General features: G+C 34.4%; 1 protein-coding gene across 1 annotated transcript in view; it reads right to left on the bottom strand.

The window, feature by feature from the left end:
* The window catches only part of ADAMTS19 (ADAM metallopeptidase with thrombospondin type 1 motif 19), a 271163-nt gene that overhangs the window by 69661 nt on the left and 193319 nt on the right, over positions 1-8183 (bottom strand).

Below are 8183 nucleotides of genomic sequence, written 5' to 3'. Positions count from 1 at the left end.
ATGGATTTAATGATTTTTTTTTTTTTTGAGATGGAATTTTGCTTTTGTTGCCTAGGCTGGAGTTCAATGGTGTGATCTCAGCTCATTGCAACCTACACCTCCCAGGTTCAAGTGATTCTCCTGTCTCAGCCTCCCAAGTAGCTGGGATTACAGGCGCATGCCACCACACCTGGCTAATTTTTGTATTTTTAGTAGAGATGGGGTTTCATCATATTGGTCAGGCTGGTCTTGAACTCCTGACCTCAGGTGATCCACCCACCTCGGCCTCCCAAAGTGCTGGGATTACAGGCGTGAGTTACTGTACCTGGCCAACGGCCATATTATTAATGGATACCATGGACAAGGGCAAGAAATATTTTGAGATTTAAAAAATGACATGTGTTTTTAAAGGTCATTAAAATTAAAATTAATTAAATTTAAAATTTTAAAATGACATAACATTTGTTAAGTAGACTTAACAATCTTAAGCATATGCTAAATTATCAAAATGCATGAAGCAAAACTGACATAATTGAAAAGAGACAGAAAAATCCACAATTTTAGTTGAAAATTTCAATACTTTCCTTAACTGAAGAAAAGATGAGTATCAGTAAAAATGTAGAAGACCTGAATCAAATACACCTAATTGATATTTAGAGATTATACTCAGCAATTGTATTAATAGAATACAAATTTTTTCAAGTATAAATGGGTCACTGGCCAATAGATGCCATAAGTTATAAAAGAGGTCTCAATTGAAATTATACTGAATATATTCTCTTACCAGAACAGATTTAAACTAAACATCAATAACAATATATCTATTTTAAAAAATAAAAATATTTAGAAAATAAACAATCCATTTATAAGTAACTCATGAATCAAAGTAGAAATCATGGTGCTAATATGAAAATCTTTTGAACTAAGACTATATTGTAGAATACAACTAAAGCAGTGGTTGGAGGGAATCCTATAGCTTTAAATTGTCACATTAGCAAAGCAGAAAGCAATAAAATTCATGATCTAAGTTTCTACCTTAAAATGGTAGAAAAAAATAAATATAAACCCAATGTAAATAGAAGCAAGAAATTAATAAAGGGCAGAAGTCAATTAAATAGAAGTAAATTAATAATGGGGTAATCATTAACACCAAGAGTTGGTTATTTGAAAATATCAAACAACTGATAAAACATTAGCTTATCTAAGAAAAGTAGACACAGACTAAAAACATTAGAGATAAGAGACAAAATATTGTTCTTATAGGTATTATAATAAGGAAATACTATAAACAAGTTTAAACCAATGAATTTGACAAGGTAAGGGAATTACTTTCATAAAGATATCAGTTACCAAAATTGACACAAAAAGAAAAAGAATATCTGAATAGCCATATATATAATATATATATATATAAGAATATCTGAATAACCATATATGTATATATATTTGTGTGTGTGTGTGTGTGTGTGTGTGTAGATTTGTACTTGCCCATGCCAACCAACTTAGTAACCATGTAAGTCTTGAGAACCCTGAACTTCACCGTTAAGGTAAATTGGTGCTGCAAACCCATATGAGAGTTTGATTTGCCTTATAAATTCTCAGGAAAATTGATTTTCTAATTCCACTTAGTACTAAAGTTAATATAGATAGATTTTCTTTTTCCCACCTTTTGTGGTGCAATTTCTATCTCTCCACCACAGTGAAGTTGTAATCTGGTGTTCTTGCTTTATGCAGGGCTCTCCTACTAGAGCTCACATTTTGTAAAGGCCTTAGGTTTTGTTTTCTGTCCACAGAGTCCCTGTAGCTCTCAAAGTCTAAACCTGCTTACCAGAATCAGGTATAGGTGGGTCTTCAGAGTCAGCCTAATTCTCTGGCTTCCTGTTCTCATTTGTTTTTGGTATCTAAGGGTTCTTTAATTTCTTTCCAATTCAGAGGTGTTAAGGATTAAACATTGGTGCCCTCCCCCTAAATTCATGGTAAAACCCTACCCCCTAATGTGATCTTATTAGGAGGTGGAGTCTTCGGGAGGTAATTAGGATTAGATGAGGTCATGAGAGTGAAGACTTCATGAAAGGGATTAGTGTTCTTATAAGAGTCCCAAGAGAGCTTGTTTCCTCTCTCTCTCTGCCATGTGAAGACACAGCTAGAAGTCAGCAGTATGCAATTCAGAAGGAGGGCCCTCACCAGAAGCCCACCATGCTGGCACCCTTGATCTCACACTTCTGGCCTCCAGAACTGTGAGAAATAAATTTCTGTTGTTTATAAGCCACAAAGTCCATGGCACTTTGTTATAGCAGCCCAAAGTGACTAAATGACAGGTACATTATAAAAAGTTTTTTTTCTTTTGAATTTTGCTCATTTTAATATCTTTTAATGAGAAGTTGTCCATAGTGCCTTACATACAAAACTGCATGGAAGGTAAGTAGACGCATATGACCTTTTCGACATTTTTTAAAAAATTCGTGAGCTGCAATGATTTTGCAAAGATACAACATAGATCTATCTGAAATATTTTCCAGTTTAGGCTTTTTGATAAATTACTAACAAGACAATAATGCCACAATCTTCAGAAAAGCAAATAATAATTGCCATTAAGAATACAGTTCAAAGAAAGAATGATGAAAAACAATAATTATATTGGGAAGGGATTAATTGTCTCTATAAAATAATATGTTTGATGTAGGCAGGCTAATTTGTTTAAGAATGATCAGTTTGCCAAGGTTCTATTTTCTTTTCTTTTTGCTAAAGCTATTTCAAGATGAATATTTCCAATGACTTCCTTCCTACGCCCAAAGGAGCCTTTAGGAAATGTGATTTATGAAGTGCATCTATTTGCCAAGTCTTTAGGACTGAAATCTGTGATTTTAACACAGTGTCATTTCTTCTTTACTCCAAATTTGCCCCTCATCCATGTGTCCCACATTAGTAAGTGTTACTATTACTTGCCAGAAACCTAGAAGTCATCCTTGAATTTTTATCCTCTATCAACACACATCTATTTTTCAGCAAGTTCCATCAGTTCAACCTCTTCAATGTCTTTGGAAGCTACTGGGTGTTCCCTATTTCTATTCTCTCGCTAGATTTATGCAACTGGTCTCTTTGCCTCCAAGAATGTGTGCTCCAAGGCACCCTTCCTCTGATTCATCAGAGGTGAATTATTTTTTCTGAGTTAGCAAGTAAGGAAATGTGCTCTTGAATAAACATGGTAACATACTAGTATTTCCAACATTGATTTAATCACCAAAGCAGCATTCAGTCTGTTTAGGGGCATAGATAGTGTTTCTTTCTACAAGTAAAAGACCCTGCTCACTTAGGCCTAAGGCTAAGCACAAGGAGAATTTACAGTAACTAACTGAGACAGATATGTGATTCAACTTTTAAATTGAGTGGTCTTTTAAAAACAAAGAGTGATTGGAGACTTATGTTTAGAGGTCACTAAAGAGAAAAATGATGGGATTTAGTACAATTGGAGACAACAAGTAGAGAAGAAAACTGTCATTTCATGATTTATACCCTTCTGAGTTAATTCTATACAATTAGTTGATCACCCTGGTTTAAAAGGGGAAAAAGAGGTTATATGGGAGAAGTTTAAAGAAAATGTGTTCAAATATGACATATACTTTTAAATCACAAGTTTTGCATGGAAGACAATTACTTAAAATAATAAAACTAAAAAGGAGGCAGCATGGTTCAGTGCCTAAGAACCCAGATGCTGTCCCTAGATGCTTCGGGTTCAAATCTAGGTTCACAGCTTCTTAGATGTGTAACCTTGGGCAAGAAACTTCAAGTTTCTGTCACTCTATTACGAGATTTTAAAAATTGGGAAATTAATAATGCCTACTTCATAGAGGTATTCTGAGGATTTATGGATATATGTAATGCACTGGCCTATACTAACCAAGTGTGAAACATCTTTTTCTTAAACAAATTCACTCAAAAGTCTGTAATTTCCTGTGTGCCAGACTTTGATTTAGCTATTGTAGACAAAAGAACAAAATGCCTTCAAAAATTAACAATGGAGATTGACATTAGAAAAGCAAGAATTTGAACAAATAAAAAAATCAGATAAGGATAAGTGTAATACAGAAAATAAAGCAGGACAATGTAATAGAGAGTGGCTTGGTTAGAGGTCAGTGTATACGGAGAAAAAGTAATAATTTTGAGTAACTGAAATGATTTCCTGATGCATCACACTAGAGCAGTTAAGAAAGTGAAGGATCAAGGAGGACTCTCAGTGTTGACATGAACTACTGGATAGGAATTCATGAATATGATGAGCTGAATAACAACCCTCCCCCGATATCTATCTATGTTCTTAAAAGATATGTTCTTAAAAGATGTAATATCATACAAAATATCTTCTCTGACCACAAAGGGATGAGATTAGAAATCAAGAACAGAAACAGAAAATGCACAGATTTGTAGAAATTCAACAACATGCTATTTAACAACCAATGCAACAATGAAAAAAAAATCTAATCAGGAATTAGAAATTATCTGGAGACAAATGAAAACTCAACATGCCAAAGCCAAACCTTATGGGACACAGCAAAAGTTTTTCTAGGGAGAAAATGTATACCTATGAACCCTTATATTAAAAAAGAAAAAAGATCTCAAATTAACAACAAAACTTAACCATGTAAGAAACTGGAAAAACAACAAACTGAATCCCAAACTAGTAGAAGAAAGCAAGTAAGATTAAAGATAAGTGAAACGTAGAATAGAAAACAATAGAGAAAAATCAACAAAACTAAAAGATAGTTCTTTGAAAAAATCAACAAAATTAACAAGTCTTTAGCTAGACTGACTAAGGGAACAAAAGAAAAGACAAGACTCAAATTACTAAAATTAGAAATGAAAGTGGGGATGTTATAATCAATGCTATGGAAATAAAAAGGATTATGAGAGTACTATAAACAACTGTATGAGCATAAATGAGATAACCTAGATGAAACGTGCAAATTTCCCAAAACAAAACCTACCAAAAGTGAATCATGAAGAAAGAGAAATCATAAATAGAACTATAATTAGCAAGGAGATTAAATCAGTAATCAAAAATCAAAAGCCCTGGACAAAACAGCCTTTTTATATGGTTTTAGGTAAAGATCCAACTTCATTTTTCTACATGTGGATATCTAGATTTCCCAGCACCACTGGAAAAAAAATGACTGTCCTTTCTCAGTTGAATGATCTTGGTACCCTTGTTGAAAATCATTTGAATATATATATATTCCTGAACTTCCTATTCTTTTCCATTGGTTTAGATGTCTGTCTTTATGCCAGGATCATACTGTTTTAATTGCCGTAGCTTTGTAGAAAGTTTTACTATCAGAAAGTTTGCATCTTCCAGCTTTGTTCTTTTTCAGGATTGGTTTGACTATTCAGGGTCACTTCTGTAATTAAAATTTCATATGAATTTTAAAATGGGTTTTTGTATTCCTTCAAAAGATTTCATTGAAGTGTGAATGTACTTAATGCCACTGAATTCACTGAACTTGACACTTAAAAATACTGTGATGGTAAATTTTATGTGATATATATTTTACAAAAAAAATTTTCTTGAGCGGGGAAAAGATATCCACATCCTAATCCTTGGAACCTATGAATGCTACTGCTATGGTCTGAATATTTGTGTCCCCCTTGTAAAATTTATATGTTGAAATACTAACCCCAAGTTAGAATTAGAAGCATTAGAAGGTGGAATCTTCTGAGAAGTGATTAGGTCATAAGAGCTCTGCCCTTATAATTGGGATTAGTGTCCTTATCCCAGAGAGCTAGCTAGCCCCTTCCACCATGTGAGGACACAGCAAGAAGATGCCATCTATAAATCAGGAAATGAGCCCTTAAAGGGCACCAACTCTATTAGTGCCTTGATCTTGGACTTCCTGGCCTCCAGAACTATCAGCAATACATTTCTGTTGTTTATAAGCTACCTAATCTATGGTATTTTTATAGCAGCACAAACAAGATAATTGCCTTCTATGGCACATTTTAAAAAATTACAGATACTAAGTTGAAGATCTTGAGATGGGAGATTATCCTGAATTATCCAGGTAGGCCTTAAGTACAATCACATGTATCCTTATAAGAGAGAAGAGGAGGAAAATTTGAACACAGAAGGAAAGGAGAAGGCAATGAGACCATGCAGGCAGACAATGGAGTGACAAGGCCACAAGCGAAGGAATGCTGGCAGCCACCAGAGTTGGAAAATACAGGGAATGGATGTTCTCCTAGAGTCTCCAGAGATAGTGTAACACTGCAAACACTGATTTTTGGTCCAGTGAAACTGATTTTTGACTTCTGGCCTGCAGAACTATGAGGGAATACATTTTTGTTGTTTTAAGTAGCCAAGTTTGCAGTAATTGTTATAGTAGGCATAGGACACTAATGCAGTGACATTCACTGCAGTGGAGAACACCAAAGGAAGAATGAGTTTTAGCATGGAGTGGAAATCAAATTTTTTATTTGGACTTTTGATTTTGGACTGTCTGTTAGGCTGTTCTTGCACTGCTATCATGAAACACCTCGGACTGGGTAGTTTACAAAGAAAATAGATTTAATTGGCTGTCAGTTCTGTGGGCTGTACAGGAAGTGTGGTGCTGCCATCTGCTTGTCTTCTGATGAGCGCCTCAGGAAGCTTATAATCATGGCAGAAAGTGCAGCTTGAGCAGGCATCTCACATGGGGAGACAGGGAGCAAGGGGCAGGAGGGTGGGGGGTGCGTGTCACATACTTTTAAGTAATCAGATCTCATGTGAACTCACTATCATGAGGACAGCACCAAGAGGATCGTGTTAAACCATTTGTGAGAAATTCATCCCCATGATCCAATCACCTCCCACCAGGCCCCACCTCCAATTTTGAGGATCAGAATTTAGCATGAGATTTAGAAGAGACAACATCCAAACTATATCAGACTTACAATTTCTGAGGTACCTAGGAAACTTTTGATGAAATAAACGTGTAAAACAATAGAGCTGGATGTAATTCCCTAGAGAGAGAATATATATAGCAGAGAAAAGATCAGGACCCAGGCTGAACCCTATAGTATGGGAACATTTGGAAACATAAAGAGGCTGAAGACCTCACAAAAGAGAACAGTAAGGGGCATGCAGTGGTCCTATAAGTGTTTAATGAAATGAGGAGAGGTCAACAAAGTTTTAAATGCTGTTTACAGGTGAAGTAACATTAGATTTGTCAACATGGAGGGCATTTGCTGACCTTAAAAAAGGCATTTACTGTAGAGGGAGACAGGAAACAGGACTGGATTGGTTAAAGAGACTGGGAGGTAAGAAATTGGAGATGGCATGAAGATGTCACCTTTGTAGTATTGCCTGGCTTATTCAGTCACATGTGTCAGGTTACTATAACCCATACTATAATTTAGAATTTTGTATAATTGACAAAATTTCATATGAGATATCTATATTCCTTTATAGCTTGGAAAAAAGAAAACATACATGCAAGTGTAATAACCACTTGTCTGTTATTGAATGAATGTATTGAAATTGTCTAGATTATGGCCAGTGTCTCTAAAAACTGGGTATCAGGACTTTTAATCTGTATTTGAAAATCCTGTATGATCTATTTGTACCATAGTAGGTAAAATAGATTAAATACCAATGCATATATTGGGAACAAATGGTAATAATTGGTAATGAGTGTGTCACATGATAAAGAATTCCTTTTACTGTCCCCTTTCCTCAAATTTTTCTACTCCTAGAATTCAACTTCTATTGAAAAAAATTCAATCTGAGTGTAGATTATCTATTTTTGATATTGCAGAGTAGAAACAATCACGTAAGCTGAGTTGTTTTTATGTACAAAGGATTCCTTATTGGGACATTATTGCTCATTTAAGAAAAAATAGGGAGGACATTATTTTTGTTACAAAAAATAGGCTTGAGAGCTTTCTTTGTGTGTGTAAAGATAATACAAACACAGTATTAAAATTCTGGAAAATTATTTAGTCTTCTGCCTGACATCATCATATTAGGTCCCTCTATCTCTGGATGCCAGATAAAACCTCATTTCACAAGATTTAGATTGAAAGTTTTTTTTTTTTTAACATATGAGCATGTATATTTTGACAACTTAGTATTTTTTCATATATTTAAAAATCATGAAATGACCTAATTAAATGATTAAAATAACTGATACAGTACTTTTCATAATAGTTAAAAATTTAAAAATATTTTCTTCATA

This window comes from Rhinopithecus bieti, unplaced genomic scaffold, assembly GCF_001698545.2.
Source record: "Rhinopithecus bieti isolate Rb0 unplaced genomic scaffold, ASM169854v2 scaffold_8035, whole genome shotgun sequence".
Classification (NCBI taxonomy): Eukaryota; Metazoa; Chordata; class Mammalia; order Primates; family Cercopithecidae; genus Rhinopithecus; species Rhinopithecus bieti.
This window is presented reverse-complemented; position numbering and strand designations above follow the sequence as displayed.